At 32.6% G+C, this 22,395-nt stretch overlaps 1 long non-coding RNA gene across 1 annotated transcript in view; it reads left to right on the forward strand.

Moving 5' to 3' along the window:
* LOC130670170 (uncharacterized) overlaps positions 1 to 7,002 on the forward strand; it is a 45,591-nt gene extending 38,589 nt beyond the window's left edge. The window contains exon 3 of the long non-coding RNA XR_008990323.1: positions 6,520 to 7,002. This is a non-coding gene — a long non-coding RNA (uncharacterized LOC130670170). The remainder of the gene's footprint in view (positions 1 to 6,519) is intronic.
* Positions 7,003 to 22,395: the final 15,393 nt, after the last annotated feature.

Consider the following 22,395-nt stretch of genomic DNA (forward strand, 5'->3'; position numbering starts at 1 on the left):
CCGTGTAACGATAATCGGGAAACATTCAAGAGTCGATACGGTTACGGCTCATCGATAGACATAAATATAAATATATGAGTAACGTTTCCTAGCGTTTCAGATTTTTTTAGCCAGAGCGAGTCCAAGGAAAAGCAGGACATTAAATATTATAAACACGTTTTATAGACAGGTAATTTAAATGTAATGACTATAGGTGGCAGTAGTCGCCTTTTTTTATATTTCAATTACAAATTTCCAAATTCATTAGATCAAAATCTCAGTGAATTTCTATTCAAAATTCTCCATTCCTGTGGGCAAATTCAAATGACTAATTTTTAAAAAATTAAACCCGCCCTGAAATTAAATTGAACCTCAATTCAAAAGACAAAAAAACATGATCCTGAAGTTAGCAGACAATTCAAAATTTTTTGATTTTTTTTTTGAACAATTAAATTTGAAGAAAAAAAAAACTAAAAATATGCACATGTAGAAAATTTAAAAAACTACTCTCTAAAACTAAATAAGTGAAAATTTCACTAATTGAAATAGTGATCTTAAAATTCACTACAAAATTAGTGATTTTGAATTAGATTCACTAATTCATTAGTGATTCCCCGGATTCTACAATAATTACTAGTGGCGCCTCGCTTAAGGACTTTTTATTCTATCGTTGAATTATCAAATTCAGGGCAAAATTAATTACGATAATTTTTAAATACAACTGAACAGTATTAATTCAAGTAAGTTAATTAAATAAAACCTAATTTAGTTGCTAAATAATACATCTTGTTATTTTTTAATAGCTTTATATTTTTACTCCAACTTTTTTTACCGAACCTGAATCAAAGCCATCATTGACAATAGATTCAGGTTATGAGTTATAATTATGATATAAATATTTACCGTATGAAAGTAATTTTAATTGTTAATTTAGTCGATCAAGTTGCTAACAAAAATTTTATAATCAATTACAAATAATAATCATAATAATAATAATATTTTAATACACTATTATTAACAACGATACAATATTTTTCCAAATAAATCCTCGTCAACAAGTGAATTAGTAAATTTTTGACTAATTCAATCAGTGAAATTTTCACTAATTCTATATGTTGTTTTTTTTACTAATTCAAAAAGTGAATAGTCACTAATTCATAGTCGTATACTTTGGACAATTTAGATTAGTGAATATTCACAAGTAATTAGTGGTTTTTCACTAATTTAGTTTTAGAGAGTACAGGTGCAATTTTTATTCTTCTGGTTTATCGTCTAAAAAAAAATCAAAAAATTATTAGACGTCTGCTAACTTCAGTATCATAAAAAAACTATTGGTTTAAATTTTGATAAAAAAAAATAGAAAAACACTAAAAACAGTTTAATAGTTTTGTCTCGTACCGTCGGACGAGTCTTTTGAACTCAGTACAAGGCCAAGAGTCTTATTAAGACTGGACTCGTTTTCCCGTAATGATAGACTTGTGCCAGAGGAGTGACACTTGCCGTAGGGGCATACGGTCAAAGTTACTGGAATCGAATCCGACCTTTTTTATCTCAAAATACTCTTTCTCTCTCTCTGAACTAAATAGCCATTCATATAATTCCTTGTATCCCCACAATCAAAGCCACATCCACAAAAAAAAATTGTCCACCTTTACTTTGCCCACCAACAAGAAAAATATCTTTTACAAAATTTTTCAAAAAACTCGAGATTTATTTCAAAATAATTTTCCTAATCGCAGAAATCGGAGTTTCATTAAAAATCTGCTGATTTTATTTTTTTTTCGAAATTGCGGAGATTTTTCTCTATCAAAAAAATTTTTTTCGAGCTTGATAGGAAATTAATAATCAAATTATTCGCAAATATTGTTTTTACAAAAGTTAATTTTTTTCTCGCGTATTAACGTCAGTTAGAAAAAAGAGTCGCGGATTAAAAAAAAAATAAGTTGACGTCTAATGATAAGTTTTGATGTTGGATAAAACTTGAGTCTCTCTTTTCGAGAAAGTGTTGAGTTTCTGAGATTAGTAGACGAAGAATCTTTCAAGTTTGCTAGTGACAGGTGTGTCTTATAAGACGTGTCGTTATCCCGTATCGTTTTCTCAGCGACTTTTACGTCTTTCATGTTAAAGTCTTGTAATGAACTAAAACGCGTAATTTCTTCATAACCCTCTTACGGGAGTTCCAGGAACTCGGCTAATTAAATAGTTTGTAATATTTGCCATTAATAAATAAATAATAAATAAATGTTGTCTTCGTCGCGAATTCAGTGGAGCGCAAAAATATCGCGAGCGAGGTCAGAGCGAGCAAAAATATCATGACGAGTCGGCAACTCGGAGCGAAGTTAATAAAAGTAAAGCAAAGGAAGCTGAGTATAGTGTAGTGTTGTAGAGTGTGCGGCATCTTTTGATGCTTTTTATTATCGCAAGTTGAGATACCAAACGTGCCAAAGCAATTCCTCTTTACAATTCGACGATTCTCTTCAGAGTTGTCTTTTAAAACGCGACGTCTTATTGGTACTTTCTTCTAGCACTAAACATTTTCCGATTAACGATACAAGTATCCGGTGTACTGGATACTGGATACCGATACTCAGTACTGACGATTTAAGTATTGCCGCTAACAGTTCCCATTACACGTAAGACGCGAATTTACGCCACCCGATTTCGCGGTTTATTTTTTAAAAATTATTTCAAGGCAATGGAAATTAAGTTGACATTCTTTGAATTTTTTAAAAAATATTTTAATAATAATTATTATTATTATTTTACGGCAAAGAAATCGCGAGCTTGGACCGGCCGCGAAGAGATGGCGCCACGAGTTATTAGAAGCGCGTCGCGGTTATTTTGAGTCGGTCGTGGATCGAGACGTTGTATTGCGTATGTACTGTATGACGTACCCTTTTACTTGCAGAACGTCAATTAATATAGAAGGCAAAAACCCATTGATAGATCAAGTTATCAAGCAATTAGCGTCCGATGGTATTTTATTAATTAAAATTATAATTAATGGATATGGATAAAAATCCTCGAGTAAGATTATTTATTATATGACATTTAAATGTTACAATTACATGCGAGGTGTTGTGTTTCGAATTAAATATTTTTATGTATTTAATTGGAATTTTATGGTTTTTTATTTTTTTATGACATATGGGTTTGGTGGTAATATAATTTATTTGCTGCAATATATATTTTATTTATCTTATTTATTTATTCTCAATTTTTTTTAAATTCTTTTTTTAATTTCAGCGAATTTTTTTTTTACTTAGGATCAAATGACCAGTCGTTTCTACAAATATTTTGATCTTTAATGAGCTCACTAAAACAGAAATTTGATTTTCCATGACTTAGAATTTACTAAAAAAAATTTTTATAATTAAAAATTTGAAATTTACACGAATTTTGAGTCTTAGAAAAAAATTATACAATTTCAAAAATTTCCAAATTACTTTAAACGCTGTAACTTTGAAACTATTGGTCTTACGCGATTTTTTAATGACACCAAATTTGTAGGAAATTAAATTTCCTACAATTTTATTCCTCTCCAAAAACATCCCAAGACTGATATTTCAAAAGTTACAGCCATTTTAAGTCTCATAAAAGATCTATATATTTTCCAAAAATTCCCAAAATACTTTAAACGCTCTAACTTTGAAACTATTGGTCTTACGCGATTTTGTAATGAAACAAAATTTGTAGGAAATTAAATTTCCTACAATTTTACTCCTCTTCAAAAACATCCCAAGACCGATATTTCAAAAGTTACAGCCATTTTAAGTCTCATAAAGGATCTATATATTTTCCAAAAATTCCCAAAATCTTTAAGCCGCCATAACTTTTGAAATTCAAACTCCCCGCGATTTTGTAATCAGACCAAATTTACTAACAATCAAATTTCCTATCCAACCATGTGCTCAAACGTTCAATTATCTCATTTATTTTTGAAAATATAACGAGTCAAAGATAAGAATAAATTAAAAAAAATTTGTTGATTAAACTGAAAGTAATTATAATTAAAATAAATAATAGGGACAAATATCTCGATTAATAAATCAGTAAAAATAATGATATCAAGATGATAATATAATTAATTTAACACGATACATTAAGTACGATGTTTGTACACAATGAGCATCAGTGCGGTATAAATCATAATTAATATCTCTTTGTAGCTATTACACAATGTCAATTAAAAGCATTGTCGAGCAGATGGAAGGAGATTATTTCTATTAATAATTACATTACGTAAAATTTTTTCAAACATCAGTTTAGTGAATTGACAGTAACTCTGATTGTAAGAAAATATAATCAACTGACTAAGAAATTAACAGAGGGCAGGAGAGGGCCGGGAGGGGAAGAGAGAGAAGAACCTCCCCTCGATGTTTCTTCAATTCAATTGAATTCTATTCCGACGTGCAGTTGATATCATTGAGGTCGCCACTTAAATCCTCATTGTCGTTGTCGCTTATTGTTTCACCCTTCATATATATTAGAGTGGGTACGCGAGCAATGTACGTTTCCCTTTCGTTTTATTTTATTTTATTATATTTTATTTCGTTCCATTTCATTTTGTCCTCCATACATGCCGGCGACTTGCCTCTATCGCCAGAGATGTCGAGAGTTAATATTACTTGTCGACTTAACTGTAATCTCAACAGTATGCAGGCTTTCTTTTATTCTCATATTATACCAGCTCCTATTATTTTCACTATTCCATCGATCACGAGATTTATCGGACCAACAATCACTAATTTATTCAATCAAATCCACTTCAATTCTATTAACTCGTGATTATTTATTTAAATTCACGACCATATTATTTGTGAAAAATTTCATTGTCATTTTTTATTGCATAGCCCAGCCACAGCAGTCCTTTACAAACGTCAGATGACAAATTTCTAACCTCAGATTTTTTAAAAATTAATTACTGCCAATTTTTTTACTTAAAATTTATTAAATTTAAAAAAATATGAATTTTTTCTCTTAATTCACTACTCCTTTAATTAAAAAAAATTAATTTATAAATTTTTACGCCAAAATGAATCCGTGAAAACCCAATGAAAATTTCAGGTGACGAATTTTCTGAACTCCGAAGCCTAAAAAATTAATAACCGCCAATTCCTTGGGTAGAAAAAAATAAATTAACAAAATTATCGAGTACTAATTTTAATTCTCTCCAATTGTAGTCATAAAAAAAAACCAACAATAATTTTTTCATAAAATTTATTAATCACGAGCCATTAAAATTACCAGTAAAATATTTCTAACCTCAAAATTCGTTACTTCAAAAATAAAAAAAAATTAATCCTATCAATCAAACTGCAAATTCCATTCACCCATAAGCGAAAAAATTTCGCAAACAATTTAATTACAATACATCAATAAAAATCCGTGACAGTTAAAAAGTCGGCGTTAAACGCGATTACATAAAACGAAAATAAATTTTTTTTTTTTTTCATTATTATCATTATTTGTAAGTAAGACTAAAAAAAAAGTAATAACAGCATCAGAAGTGATTGGCTCTGACTTGGAATTCTCGTGTATAAGTAACTCGAGGCTACGACTTAAATTTTGCCCAGAGCTCAATTTTTTTTATCCTGTTTTTTTTATGAGCCTAAAGCACCCTTTGCTCGAGTTACGTCTCGGTACCCTGGACATGCGGCAATACAGTAGTAGTGTAGTACAGTAGCAATTGTCGGTGCTGTTGGGTGTTGCAACTAAAACCCCGTGCATGCTATGCCAGATAGAGACCCTGAGGGTATACCAATACTAGTACTAGTACTAGACTACACTTGACACTACACCCAGTGTACTGCTATACACTCTCTAAAACTAAATTAGTGAAAAACCACTAATTACTTGTGAATATTCACTAATCTAAATTGTCCAAAGTATACGACTATGAATTAGTGACTATTCACTTTTTGAATTAGTAAAAAAAACAACATATAGAATTAGTGAAAATTTCACTGATTGAATTAGTCAAAAATTTACTAATTCACTTGTTGACGAGGATTTATTTGGAAAAATATTGTATCGTTGCTAATAATAGTGTATCAAAATATTATTATTATTATGATTATTATTTGTAATTGATTATAAAATTTTTTTAGCAACTTGATCGACTAAATTAACAATTAAAATTACTTTCATACGGTAAATATTTATATCATAATTATAACTCATAACCTGAATCTATTGTCAATGATGGCTTTGATTCAGGTTCGGTAAAAAAAGTTGGAGTAAAAATATAAAGCTATTAAAAAATAACAAGATGTATTATTTAACAACTAAATTAGGTTTTATTTAATTAACTTACTTGAATTAATACTGTTCAGTTGTATTTAAAAATTATCGTAATTAATTTTGCCCTGAATTTGATAATTCAATGATAGAATAAAAAGTCCTTAAGCGAGGCGCCACTAGTAATCATTGTAGAATCCGGGGAATCACTAATGAATTAGTGAATCTAATTCAAAATCACTAATTTTGTAGTGAATTTTAAGATCACTATTTCAATTAGTGAAATTTTCACTTATTTAGTTTTAGAGAGCATGTAATAGTCCAGCTCAGTGCAGTAGTACACCAGGCATCAGGCAGCGAAAGAGAGAAACTGGGATTGGAATAGGAGTCAGTATAGAAAACCAGAGTCAGAATCAGAATCAGAGTCAGAGCATAGAGTCCAGAGTACAGAGAGTACCACCGGCCACATGGAAACGTGGACAGAATAATGGGCGTTGTGAAGTGCGTCGCGGTTGCTACAGAAGTGGGCATTGTTGGCCCACATGCTCACTCGAATAAACCCAGTCGATCGACTTTATACCAACACATTATATCCATACGTCCATTCCATGGGAACGTGGACGTCTAGTAGACCGTCCATAACTTTAAATAAAAAAATTGTTACTTGCTAATTTTTTTTAGTATCACAGCCGGATTAATTTTAAATAATTACGTTCTGTTCATTATCTTGTAAAAAAAAAAAATGATTTCCTGTAAAATTTATTGTTAATAAAATAATTTAATTCTTGGCATTAAAAAAATTTATCGACTTTTTATTACCACAAATATTTACGTTTTTATTTAGTATTAATTTGCGATAGAAAGCTCAATAAAAATATTATCTTACAGCTGGTAAAAGCTATAAAAAACTTGAGCTTTACACAGAATCAAAGTCTAACAATACAATTAATTTCTATAAGACAACAATTTATTTTTTTACAGACCAATAAAAGTTGCTGTCATTTCTATTCCGATATCACAAATCCATTAGCTCTGCTCCCAATAATTTGTGTAACTGCTCCTATAGTATGTCCATATAATTGCAATCTGTCTCTACATATATATATAAATTAAATATATCTATTGTGGGTAAAAAGCTGCAAGCAACGAACCCTGACACTTGATATCAATATCATGTAGATCATTAAATAATTATCGTCTACACATCTTATCACTCGTGCAACCTGCATGTAGACATTCACATCTGTATTTATATTTATATATACAGACAGGACAGTTGATAAAATGATAGTAGGGGGTATTACCCATCCCAGTGGACAGGAATATCGTGCGACAACGAACCGCTAACAATCCCACTTGATTCTGTCAACGGTGGATGCTCGAATGCTCGACGGCAGGCTTGAATTTCTGAATGAGTACATAACGAGATGCACAGCCAGGGGCTGACTAGCTTACAGTCTACGTTTATATAGATACCCCACACACCCGAGGGTATCGCTGTGTACCATAGGGCGGGAAGCTTCTGATCCATTTCTGCCCATCGTCGCTTCTCTATCTCGTTCACGCACGTGTCTACCTCAATGGACCAATCAAAGCTCAACCCCTCGACGATAACCGACGGATTTACATTAGCTAATGCCATTTCTGAATTGCTTATTTTCTCATACAACATCTTTACTTCACATATTTTTTTACATCAATTATATTTACTAGAGACTAAAAAAAAAGTTTGGAATATCCAAAAGTGCGCGTCTCAACGCTCATTTTATGGCAAAAATAATCATTAATCATTAATCAGTTACTCAATATTCAATCATATAAATACTCCGTAAAAGTATTAAATAAAATAAAAGAAAAAGTTTGTTTCAAATTTTCCCGCAAATAGTATTTATTTTTCCGCGACTTAAGCCCATGTGTGGCCAAAGATTGAACTATTTTTTAATTTATATATATATATATATAGATATGCAAGAAAGACTGTTCACTGTTATTAATGAATTTATTCATTTTTCAATTAAATTACATTGAATAAGACGGTAATTTAAAATAGGCTATTACTCAGAATGAAATTGAAGCGAATGAAAAAAAAATTGACTCAAAAAGTGAAGTTTTTTGGGCGTTATCGTGACCACATACATCATCCGCACATACAGACAACCCGACGTCCACCGAAATATTTTTTCAAAACGGTTTTTTATTCACTATCTAGCAAAAATACTGTTTTTTAAAGTATCTACACGGAAAGAATTTTTTGATAAAAATTACTCTGTAATTTCGAGTAATCCTGGGCCGTTGCAAAAAATTGGTATATTTTGTTTTAAATTTAATATTTTTTGTTTAAATATTAAGGCCATTCTTAGACAGTGCCCCCCACTTTTTAAAAATTTTCAATGACTTTCACCTGTCATAAGCGTATCAAATTTTTATTAATTAATTAAAAAAAAATTAAAGCATTAATTGAAAAAAGGGCAACGTAGTCGTAATTTCGCCGACATATAGATTAAAAAAAAAATAATTTCCACTTGATATCAATTAGGAGTTAAACAAAATTCGTTAAATAAATTTCAGTAAAATTGTCATGTCAATTTCATAATTCGAATTTTTAAATTTTGTTGGTTAAAATTTATTCAACAAATTTCGTTTAACTCCCAGCTGATATCAATTGTAAGTAATTTTTTTTAAATTCTATATCTTAACGAAATTACGACTACGTTGCCTTTTTTTCAATTAAGGTTTTAATTTTTTTTTAATTAATTATTAAAATTTTAATACGGTTATGACAGTTGAAAGTCATTGCATATTTTTAAAAAGTGGGGGGCACTGTCTGAGAATGCCCTTAACGTTGCTAGACTATGTATTACTCTACTACTGAGTAATTTTTTAAAAGTCTTATATTTAATCGATTATTGTGAATATCTCATCTTAATCTTTTAATTTTTACTCCATGTGATTAATTTTTACCCCCCCCCCCCCCAATGTACCATTCTTTTAAACCCATTAACTGTTTGATGAAAAACTGCCTATAACTCAAATAAATTTTCTTATCCATGGAAGTAATTTTTACTCTAAACTGCAGAGTAATTTTTCAGTAGTCTTCGTAAATCTTCGGTTAATATCGGCTTCAATTAAATGTCTTTTATTTTGCTCGCGACAACTTACATAACTTAATATTTATTTTAAAATTTTAAAAAAATTTGTATCTTTTTTTTTCAACACAACCCGTGTAAAATAAATTTTTGTTCCTAATGAATTTAGATCTGAATTTCATAACGAAACTCAGATCGTGACACAAATATGACTTTCATCATGAATTTGCTCCCACAATTTTTCGTCTAGTAAATCCGTATCACTTCTAAAAATTTATTATTATGTCTTTGAATTGGACTTGGGATGCCTTCGATAGAAACTTGACTGAATTAAACCTTTTGTCAAATTTATCGACTCAGAAATTACCAATAAATTTCTTCTATCAAGTACTCGATTATCGTAAATCAGTTTCGATTGTAAAATTAATTTAGTGAATGAACTTCGGATCACTTGGGTAAAAATTTGACTGAGTCATAATTTTGTCGTGATTGAAATTGTTGATACAAATTCATGATGAAAGTCATATTTGTGTCACGATCTGAATTTCGTGATGAAATTTAGATCTAAATTCATTATGAATAAAAAATTTTTTACACGGGAATAAGAGTAATTTTTTTTTTTTTATTATTTTTCAAAATATTTATTTTGAGTCACATTCTAAGGCAATTAGATGGTTTTTAGATTTTTTATGGAAATTTCAGCCTAATAATTGAAATTTATATTGTAATTCAACATAAATTTTATAAATTGAACCATCAACTTTTTATCATAACCTACAAGTAAAAATTGAATTAGAGAGAATTTATTTACACAGCCGCTATGTGTAATTTTTACTCGTAATTGTGTTGTGAGTAAAAATTAATCTGATTGATTTTTACTCACCGAAAGAGTAAAATTTTGTAATTCGAAAGTAAAAAGTCGTAATGGCCCAAGATTACTCGACTTAGAGTAATTTTTAGAATAAATAACATGGCAATATTCATACGAAAATTCTTTCCGTATAGAGACTGAAAATAATTTTTTTTTTATTTTTTGAAATCTGATTTTTTCGCCGTGAAATTTTTTTTATTTAATTTCGCAGGCAACTGAGGAAAAAAGGGAAATTTGTCGAATGATTAATGAATAAATAAATATAATAAAATATTGAATGTAAATATAAATTTAAAGTTCACGTGAGTAAATGAGAATAAAGGCATAGTAAATTTATTATTTAGTAGTGTGACAAAAGTCAAATATTGTGGGTCTGAAAGCGTACGTGTGTAATGCCTTCTCATTGAGTCCATATCCGATTAGATTCGAATAACCCGGCGAGTTGTTGAGGTGTGCTACTGAAAATCAACCGACTCACCCTTTCAATAGAACACGCGCTCGAGTCGAGGGTGCGCGCCCCCGACCCCAACCCCAGCCCGATCCGAAGCTCAAAGCCCGGACCGAATCGTAACGAGCGCTCTAACGACTCTTCTCGAGTACATTTAATCCCCTAATGTACTATTTACATTTTTTTTTCTTTTTTATCCCCGAGTCGAAATTTAGAGCCCATTTAGAGTCTTCTAAAGTCGGTCCTATTTCGGACTTGGAGGCTCTAAATAGAGTCTGTTTCTATGTAAAATTAGGTCCGATTTTGGTCCCCGAGGTGCTACAAATTTTCGTTTTCGGTACTTGCGGGCTCAATCTAGGACCTGATGAAAATTAAAATTAGGTCCGATTTAGGGCCTATTATTATTACGGGACTAATATTGTCGGACTTGACGGCTCAAAATCGGACCTCTCAGTGAATGTCAGGACCTCCGGGTTCAAAGTCGGAGCTACAGGACTACAGGGCTCTAAATCGGATCTATTTAGGGCTTTAGGGACCTATATAGGCTCTAAATTTCGACTCGGGACTCTAATGACATTGGATTCAAATGAATATTCGCGTATCGATTTTTTACATTTGTATTCATGCTTTTAAAAATAACATTTTTTTATGGAGAGAATAGAAGAGATCGTTGTCTCGTCACGCCATAAAATTATGTATAAGGAAAGACTGAGGACAAAGATAAGGATACTGAGGGATTGTTGTGCAATCGGTGAGTTGTGTGCTGCTGGCTATGGCGAACAAACGGTTGTTGCGACATTATTTATTTAACGAGCTCTTTAAAAAAAAAAACGCCAACGCGTTGTTAGAACAAATTTTTAAATTTTTTAATTGAAAAAAAAATGATTATTTTTTTTTTTACTTTGAAATAAAAGTAAAAATAATTTAATGGCATACGCACTTTTTAAGTAAACGTATAATTTAAAAAAGAAAGAAAATAGTGAAATCAAAGTTTATTAAAATGATATTTTTGTTCCCTTATATGATAAGTTTAAAGAGGGTCGGAGTTGTTGCGATGTCGCGAGTCACCCTACGCACTGTCTTTCATCGACAAATTAATTTTCCATTGTCCAGGAGGTTTAAATATACCGCGAGTTTACTTGTAAAAGTATACGACATAGGCGGTCGATGAAGTGCATGTCATCAATTTTAAACTACCGAGTTGCAAATTAAAAATTAAACTAATGACGCAGTGGACTGTCATATTCACATTCTATTTTTACAGCTCATTTGGTTTTATTATTAATTTAAAAGTATTTTTTTAGCACATTGTGCTCTGAGCTTATGAGAGCAGAGTGATAGCGAGTCGACAATTGAATCATTCGAGTGACCTCGGCGCTTATCAAACGCATTGATGCAATAAAAGTTGAGAGGTTGGTTGATTTGTTGTGAGCCAAATGCCTCCCCTTTTTACTCTTCGTCCTCCTACGCGTTGTGCAATAATAATAATCCTCGATAAAGAGAGTGCCATAACTTTGCTATTGAGAGACTCAATCAAACGCTTAATTCACATTTATTGCGCTAAGACTCCCAACAGTGAAAGTCATGATTTTAAACTCCGTAAGATCCGACAATTACTACTCTATCAAACTTTTTAAATTTCGTAATTAGAAATTTAATTAAAAATTTTTTTTTTAGTACCATCTTCAATTTTAAATAAAAATTATCTCATTACGTTAATTTTTTATTAAAATTTTGAGTTTTAATTTAAAAAATTTGAATTTTGACAAAAAAACCGCGAAATTTAAAAGTCGCGGGTTCGATTCTCCGTTTGGTATCAATTTGACCAAAAAAAAAATAAAAAAATTTTGATTCATTATTAGAAAAATGAAAATCTTGTTCGATCGAAATATTTTTTATTAAAATTTTAAGTTATAATTTTTAAATTTCAATTTTGACAAAAAAACCGCGAAATTTAAAAGTCGCGGGTTCAATTCCCCGTTTGGTATCAATTTGACCTAAAAAAAATTTTAAAATTTTGATTCATCACAAGAAAAATAAAAATTATGTTCGATTGAAATATTTTTTATTAAAATTTTGAGTTATAATTTTTAAATTTCAATTTTAACGAAAAAACCGCGAAATTTAAAAGTTGCGGGTTCGATTCCCGGTTTGGTATCAATTTGACCTAAAAAAAAATTTTATTCATTACTAGAAAAATGCAAATCATGTCTAGTCTAAATATTTTATATTAAAATTTTGAGTTAAAATTTTTAAATTTAAATTTTGACAAAAAAAAACCGCGAAATTTAAAAGTCGCGGGTTCGATTCCCGGTCTGGTATCAATTTGACCTAAAAAAAAAAAAATTTAATTCATTACTAGAAAAATGCAAATCATGTCAAGTCTAAATATTTTATATTAAAATTTTGAGTTAAAATTTTAAAATTTTAATTTAGACAAAAAAAAACCGCGAAATTTAAAATTCGCGGGTTCGATTCCCAGTCTGTTATCAATTTGACCCAAAAAAAAAATTTTGATTCATTACTAAAAAAACGCAAATAATATTTGGTCTAAATATTTGCAAAAAAAATTTTGAAAATCAGAAAAAAAAAAAAAATTCGAGATGAAAAAAATAAAATTTATTAGACATGAATTTCCAGGTCACTTACGACATACCATCTTGTCTTTGTCCCTTGATACTTCTCATCTAATTTCTTACTTCCGGTCACGGGGCGTTCCTTCATCCGGTTGAATTGTAACCGCGTCGCAGCTCTACCATCATAATCATCATCATGATCATCAGCATGATCTCTCCGTGTGGCGTTGGACGTACAGAATCAATTGTAAGGTCACTCAGATATATGAATTCGTGAGTTATTCCACGATTCGTGCAACCGCTGGTCCACCTACGCTCAGCCGCGAGGAAGTCGAGGAATCACTCGCTGGCTCATGTCCGCGGTTAATAAAAATACTTAATGCCGAAAATAATAATAATTATTATTATTATGATAGACAATAAAAAACGTCTAGTCAGTGGGACCAAAAGTAACGGGCCAAAGAGCAGAGAAGGACAAAACAACCGCGTGGTTATTTCAGAGCCGTGTTGTACGCGTCGTCGTGGACGTTAATTGAATCAACCGGCACGCAACCGACTCTCTGCTCTGATGCTACGTTATAGTCTCTGTCCACTCGGGTCAGTCGAGGTCAAATCGGTAATTCTCGACCCTTTAATATATATATCACGTGCTCTAAGTACTCTCTGCCCGCGATCAAACTTTAATTAAGTCGCAATATTTAATTCACTTGCCCTTGAACTTCCTCATCAGTCATCCGTATATTTATAATTTTAAAATACTCAACAAATTTATAAACTAATTTACTCAATAACCAATAAACTTTTTTTTCACATGCACGGAAAAAAATTAATCGTGAATGCAACATGATGCAGTCTTGGTAAATAAACATGATGAAATCATGTTGCATTCACGTGATTTGTCATGTTTCGCCTACATGATAATCATGTTGCGGTAACATGAGAAAATCATGTTGCATTCACATGATTTGTCATGTTTCGGCTACATGATAATCATGTTGCAGTAACATGAGAAAATCATGTTGCATTCACATGATAATCATGTTTCGGCTACATGATAATCATGTTTCGGCTACATGATAATCATGTTTCGGCAACATGATAATCATGTTGCGGTAACATGAGAAAATCATGTTGCATTCACATTATAATCATGTTTCGGCTACATGATAATCATGTTGCGGTAACATGAGAAAATCATGTTTCGGCTACATGATAATCATGTTGCTGCCACATATTGTCATGTAGCCGAAACATGACAAATCATGTTGCATTCACATGATTTTCTCATGTTACCGTAACATGATTATCATGTAGACGAAACATGATTATCATGTGAATGCCACATGATTTTCTCATGTTACCGCAACATGACTATCATGTAACCAAAACATGACAAATCATGTGAATGCAACATGATTTCATCATGTTTATTTACCAAGACTGCATCATGTTGCATTCACGATTAATTTTTTTCCGTGTGATAAATTTTTTCGCTCTGGATAAAAATTATGATCGAAAAAAATTTATAGGAATTATGAAACGAATAAAATAAAACTGTAGTGATCTGGATAAAATAAAAATGTAGTTATTAAAAAAAAATGATTAATAAATAATTTATGGTCTGTAAAAAAGCAAAGTGAAAAATGTATGTGAGGTAAAAGTAAGAGATGAAAGAGCTGAGAGGCCTGTGGAGGCGAAAGGAAGACATGTATTCCATCTGGCTCTGGCCGCGACTAAGGACTAAGGAGCCGTGGAGTGAGGATCCATCAATCACAGATGTCCAGCACCTCGAGAGTGCCGGTTCGCCAGTAGCAAGAACAAGAACAAGTTAGCCGCGGCGTCGCCCAGCACACAACTACTCAAACTCTCTCTCTCTCCCGGGTTTTTATTTATTATATTGTGTCCACCAGGCCACGGTCTCTCTCAGTCTCAGCTCCTCTGTCCACTATCCCCGGGTCTTTTCCATCCTCGGCCTCGCACACAAAAACCCACACAATAATTCCACCGGACTCGGAATAAAACGTTTCATCAAGCCTTCAATCACCAAAATTATTTATCTTTTCGAAATAAATTCTTTTTACACACACATATATATAGAAATATATATAAAATTTATAATAACAACAATAAATGAATCAAGTACAGAGTCTAGAGCAACAACAATTGTCTAGAGCCACAATAAAAATCTTGGCCATTGTGTCTGACGTAATAAAAAGTCTTGAGTACTCAACAAATTCTTAATATGAATAGAAAAATATAATAATAAGTCAAGTGATATTTAAGTGTATTATTTTGAAACCCCTTTTATTTATAAAGTATATATATTTTTTTTTTTTTTTTGTAACTTGTAACTGAAGAATAAAATAAAAGAGCCGGGGGAGATCCTCTGAGGACTTTTATTTGAGATTCTGGCGGACTTGGATGTGGATTTTATTTGGACATTATTTAATAAATATATAAATACGATCTGTGGATTCTTGGTGATGGTCTGGAGATGGGAGATGAGATTAGTCGAGATGAAAGTATAATATGGAGGCGGGGGAGGGGGTTGTGGTGTATAGAGATTGTGTGTTAATATATGAGACTGGCATTCGGACGACAAGCGTGACAAATTGCTTTATTAGGTTGCCAGACCGGGAGCCTTTCGCACCTCTCTCTTTTATTTAATCGCCCGATACGAGCTACAGAGTAGATGAGAGACAGCCGCGGGATCAATGGAAGACCCAGTGGATATGGATCGACAAGACAGGAGTTATGTCTTGTAGATAATGTATTTATAGAGGATCATTTTCAGTCATCAATTTGTTATTAGACTGGAGTCATTTTTTTTTGAGTTAATCCATCAATACTGGCCATGTCCCGTCAGCCAGCGGACTCAGGGGGCCTTTATTTCTCACCGGCGTATTGTCGTTATTTAATTTTTAATTTAACGCTCGTGATCTATCGCCGGTGAAAAAATTTAAGGCCTGATTGATTGCAATAAATATATCATTAAAATTAAAAAAAAAATTTTTTATTGGTAATGAAATTTTATTTTTTATTATGAACTTTAGGGTCACGGGTTCGAATCCTAGTCAGTTTCTATAATCCTGAAATTTATAGACAAATTAATTTAAAAAAAAAAAAAAAAAAAAAATGCACGTGTAGAAAATTTAAAAAACTATATGTGCAATTTTTTCAAATATTTTTTTTTTATTATTTATTGCTTGGAAAAAAAATCCAAAAATTATTCAATTATTTTTTGAATTAATTTTTAAAAATTGTAATTATGTTAAAAAAAAATAATTAAGACGACGATTGCCCGAAAAATAATGAAATTAATTTTTAATATTGAACCTTAAAGTTGCAGGTTCGAATCCTAGCGGGAGTATTTTACAAGAAAAAAAATTTTTAATTGTTAATGAAATTTTATTTTTGATTATGAACTTTAGGGTCACGGGTTCGAATCCTAGTCAGTTTCTATAATCCTGAAATTGACAGACAAATTAATTTAAAAAAAAAAAAAAAAAAAAATGCACATGTAGAAAATTTAAAAAACTACAAGTGCAATTTTTTTGAATATTTTTTTTTTATTATTTATTGCTTGGAAAAAAAATCCAACAATTATTCAATTATTGTTTGAATTAATTTTTAAAAATTGTAATTCTGTTTAAAAAAAATAATTAAGACAGCGATTGCCTGAAAAATAATGAAATTAATTTTTAATATTGAACCTTAAGGTTGCAGGTTCGAATCCTAGCGGGAGTATTTTACAAGAAAAAAAATTTTTAATTGAGAAATTGATTAAAAAAAAATGTGAAATGTGAATTTTGATGAAAAATGGTTGGTTGCGAATCGAATGAGTCGAGTTAAAATGTTAGACAGTGGGACGGTGGATTATTAATGTCATGAAGTCCGTTAATGGAGTGTCCAAGACTTACGGTAGTAGTAAAACATGCGGGTCCAGCTGTGAACGCATGTTAAGAACAAATTTTTTGCGTGTCCTTAGCGATGTCCTCACGGCTCCCGGATGCGGCGTCATTAAAGTCATCATTTTATTTTTATTTTGTCATCGTCATCATCATCATTATTATCATTGTCATTATTATTATTTTAAAAATTTTATTTCTTCATACCGTCAAAGGATCGGAGTTGAGATCTCACGCCGAAATTTATCGGAGCTCTAATTGACTTCGACTAATGATCTGCGTTGACATCAACTCGAGTAAATAAAAATAATTAGTATTGGGTTAATTTGTTGGCAGTAACTTTTATTTAGCCGAGAGCTCAAGATCTTGTGACTTGAAGCGATTGTTTGAAGATCATTAGGAGGCATCGAGACAATGGCCGATGGAGGACGAGTAGAGGAAATAACAAACATCGCTACGAGGTGATGAGTACCAACATTTTTATTTTATTTTTTTTTCTGGACATCTGATGAGCCAACGGTACTGTCGATGGAAAATGAGGATGAGGAGGAAGATGAGTGTGTGGGTCCCGAGTATGAGGAGGAGTCAAAGCTTGCCCTCAGCTCATTGACTTGGTCAGTGGAGATAGTTTGTTGTTGTATTTGTAAGCAGACTACGTCCTTTCGCTTCTTAACTTTTGTGCCGAGCTGACAGGTGTCGAAACGCCCGGACGGTGATCGATGTGCTGCATTCAAACCCAACAGCGGCACAACTTTTTATCAACTTATTTTTTAATTCATATTACTAAATTATTCTGTGCGCATGTAACTTACTCAGGGTAAAACGGACACTTTAATTTAAAATTAATTAGTCTCTAATTTATTCACTTTTATTTAAAATTTTTTTTCCGAATTCCCATACAAAGTTTGGAAATTGGCCCAAGATTGGGCCATTACTGGGCCAAGAATGTCGATTAATGGCTCAGCAATGGAAATTTTCATTGGCCGATGAACGGCTTATAGTCGGGATGATAACCTCGGCCCATTAATGGCGCTCGACTATCGGCCGATTAATGGTAGCCAGCAATCAGCCAAGCAAGCAAATAGATTTAATTAATAAAAAATTTTATTTTTATTATCCTAGTAGAATTCATGATCATTAACGTTTAAACTATTTAAGTGGGGTAAATGATGTGAAAAAGACTTGGTGAAAATTCTGCTGGGCTCTGGGCGCGAACTGCCGTCCTTCTGATTGCTGGGTCTGAACACTGGCTACTGGACGAACCTACTAATGTTGAGCTGATACTTTAATATGATCTACTTATTCAGTCTACTTCAACAACAATCAATCATGGAACACTGATTCACCAACAGTAGCCCAACGTTGCGAACCGATAATCGGCCAGTCGTAAGCAGCCATTCATTGGCCAACCATCGGCAGCGTCGTTTAAAAAATTAAACGGCTGCTGGTAATTAACCAGGTTTGGGCCATTACTAATTGCCAATGCTTGGCCGAGTGACGGCAGTCAAACATCGGCCGATCTACGGCATTTTTTCCATTAACGGTGAAAAAAATCGGCCGGTAAAAAAAATATCAATCGTTAAAAAAATTTTCCCATTGCTCCGGTACTTGAAAAAAAGTATCCATCAATTCGTCCACATGTCCAGCTTTTATTTGTCCATTACCAAAATATCAATAGCATTCTCTTAGCAATTTGATGACATGTAAAGAGTGGAGGCCGTACCTTGGACATTGTGCACCGACACATAACAGCTTTGGTATAAAACCGCCGGGAAGGGAAAATCCTCTCGATCCATGTCACCGGTTTTACGGCTGGCCGATCATCGGCTGCTCTCTCGCATCACAAGGTCGCCGTCGAAGAATGGCTCTCCCGATTGGTCTCTTCTATTTTCGCAGAGTGGCTCCATCCACTCGATCCACTCCATAGGCCTCCAGCCTTCACCCCCCGACCAATTTTTTCATTCTTTCACATATTTTACGTATTATATAGCACACATGGGTGCATTTACCCACCGAAATGAGCATCCCGAGCGCTACTGTGCGGGCTCAGTCCATTCGAGGGACAAATGCGTGCGCGTACGCTCGTCAAAAGAGGTATTAGCTGATAGGTATTAGGCACCGGGTATTCGGCATTGGGTAAAAGGTAAAAGAGGAAGAGTACAACACTGGATACTAAACAAAATTCAATTGGTAAAAGAGTACAGTAAATAAAAGGGAGTACAGCAGAGCAGAGATTGCTCATACTTCACTCTCTTGTCGTCTATATCCATCAGTGTGGCAACAACAGCACACTAGACTTACACTCTAGAGCTAAATTGTATGTAGACTCCAGTGTTTTGTGTTCTTCGGCGGATAGAAGTTGAGGTCGGACGTGAACAAGAGGAGGCCGAGGACACTCGAGTCATTGTTCCGTTTGCGATTGTACTCACCTGATCATGCTCAGTCGTACTTACAAACCCAACGAATCACCATCTTTGTCCCCGTGGGAAGAGATACTTTAATAAATTTTATTCATTTTAAATTCAGTCAAGGGCAATAAGAAAAAAAAAACAAATTTATAAATCTGCGAAAATAAAATGAGGATGAGGATGAGGATGATGAGCTGATGCGAGAAAAATCCGAGTGTCGGATGGTGCCGGCACCGGAGTCCACATTATATATTTTATTTAGAATAGGTACTCGTCTCTGCTGCTCGTATTCGTAGTCGTCGGTCTCTGATTGTCCTTTATTGGGTTAAATTGGACTTCCTTCTCGTGATACGCGGCTGCAAACCATCAACTCACGATTTTTACTAACCTCTTACTTACCAACTACTCTTTCAGCTTTACTTGATAACTCACTTTCTTGCAAGATATTTTTTTTAGGTGACCATTAACTTTGCTGACACACTTATTATTATAAATTTTTTTTTATTTTGTCGGATGATTAGAAAAACAATCATTTTTTGGAGTTTGAGCGATAACGTCGCTCTCGTCAGAGATACGACAAAAATGCATAGGAGTAATTTTGTAGGAAATTTAATTCTCTACAATAAAGGTCTTAATAAATTTTTGTGTAGAGTTGATAGTTTACAATAAAATGTACTCACTAAAATTTTTTTTATTTCCAGCATAAGAATTTTTTTTGCAAAAATTAAAATTACAACTTAACTATCAAAGTTATGACAAAAATATATCAGTACAATTTTGTAGGAAATTTAATTCCCTACAAAAAAGGTCTCATACATTTTTTACGTATCTCCAATATTTTACGCGTAATTTAAATTCCAAGTCCATCTTTCCATCATAAAATAAAAAAAATGATTTTTTCTATATTATTATTATTAATATATATATTTAAGGACAGATATATAAGAGATAAGTAGAAATTGAGACTCGTTACGTTGAGGATCGCTGACAGGGTTGAATAACGTTTGATAAGAATGAATTATGCATATGAATGTTGCGATGTCGCGGATGATGTCGCTCGCCTTCTGACGATCTCTATAGAACCGTCTCCTCAACTAGCTCATTCTCCTTCGTTGTCTATTCATTGACGGAGCGACGTTACAGAGTGATATGACGGCTGACGGTGGACCTGAAATCCGGACTGTTCCCATGTTCCACTTACGTCTCAACCGGACAATCGCTCTCCCTACGTCCACAGCACACATGTACCTATACATTTATTATCATTGTCATTGTCTTTGTCTTTATTACCATTATATTTATATTAATGTCTCTTTTAATTCAGACACAAGACTGCCCAATAAATGTTTCTTTAATGCACCCACTTCTCAGTAAATAAGCCACCATTTTTATTGTATATATTTCATATATAAATACGTCACAATAAATTTCTTTAGTTGTCTAATTGTCAAAAATTTAATCATTCATTTGGAGTGGGTCATTTTTATATATATATTATATATAGAAAATAGGAGGGCAAAACGGTCACCCCAAAAATTCGATAAAAAATTTTTTTTTTCCAAATTTTTTGGGGGGTCCGTCATACCCTGGGTATCTCATATCACTTTGAAACCTGGTATACATATATAGGGGAAGGGGGGGCAAAACGGGATAGGCCGGCAAAATGGGATTCCCTCAAAATTTCGTCAAAATTATTTTTTTCTCGAAAAACTTTCGAAAATGGTCAAAAATGGCATCTAGTATCATTTTACACTATTAAAAGCTAAAAAAAAACATTTTTATATTTTTTGCGAAAAGTATAATATTGGCGCCAATTTCAAATTTTGAAAAGAAATAACAAGGAAAAACTTCTTTAAAAATATGTTGAGAGTAAATTTTATTACTTACATCAATTTAGAAAGACATTATTACATCAATTTTATTCACTTGAAAAAAAAAAAAAACATTTACTTTTTTTTTGGGGTTTCCCATTTTGCCCGCAGAAAATAAAAATTTTTTTTCTGATGGCAGTCTAAAATTCGTTATATTTATTTCAAATAGAATCAAAATGAAGCCTATTTACGATATTTATGTCCCTAAAAACTAAATTTTTCGTTAAGTATCCCGTTTTGCCCCCCCTTCCCCTATATGTATATATCACCATAAATTTTCTTGAATTATTGTCTAATTGTCCAAAAAAAATGATAAAATTTTTCCCAAAGTTGATGTTTGTATAGAAATAATTTATAAGAATGGACTTGAAAAAATCGAGTGGACATTTTTGACAACTGGGCTCTGTCTGAGTGATGCCGAAAAGACGATCGAGTGTGTAATATGAAAAGTAGCGGACTGTCTGATTGTGAGTACGAACAAGAAGAGAGCAGAGCCCGGTAGCGACGTTGTTCATAACATAATACGCGTCCTGGATTCTGGATAGTGGATTATAAGCGAGGGTGGGAAAGTAGGAACCCAAGCATCACACACAGCACACAGGGTTGAATAATGTCGGTCCGCTCAATGCCCATGTCGCGGATAAGAAAAGAAGGGGGTTTTTCGGCATTAGCGATTACACGCCCTGAAGATTACGTACACTGGATCTCTTCACGTGGAAATAACGCTACAAAATGGCTACCTATACTTTCTCAGCCTTTTTTTACATCATCTCCAATGTATGACTTTAAATGTATACAAATAATAATAATATGAAGCTGCACCGAGAAATATATTTTTTTAATGATTCGCGGAAAGCGCGAATTTCAAATTTGAAAAATTGAACTGAACTAAATTTTGTCTGGTTCTTCAGATCCATGTCTTTGATAATTAGGGGAAGGGGGGGCAAAACGGGATACTTAACGAAAAATTTAGTTTTTAGGGACATAAATATCGTAAATTGGCTTCAT

This window comes from Microplitis mediator, chromosome 6 (genome assembly GCF_029852145.1).
Source record: "Microplitis mediator isolate UGA2020A chromosome 6, iyMicMedi2.1, whole genome shotgun sequence".
Taxonomy (NCBI): Eukaryota; Metazoa; Arthropoda; class Insecta; order Hymenoptera; family Braconidae; genus Microplitis; species Microplitis mediator.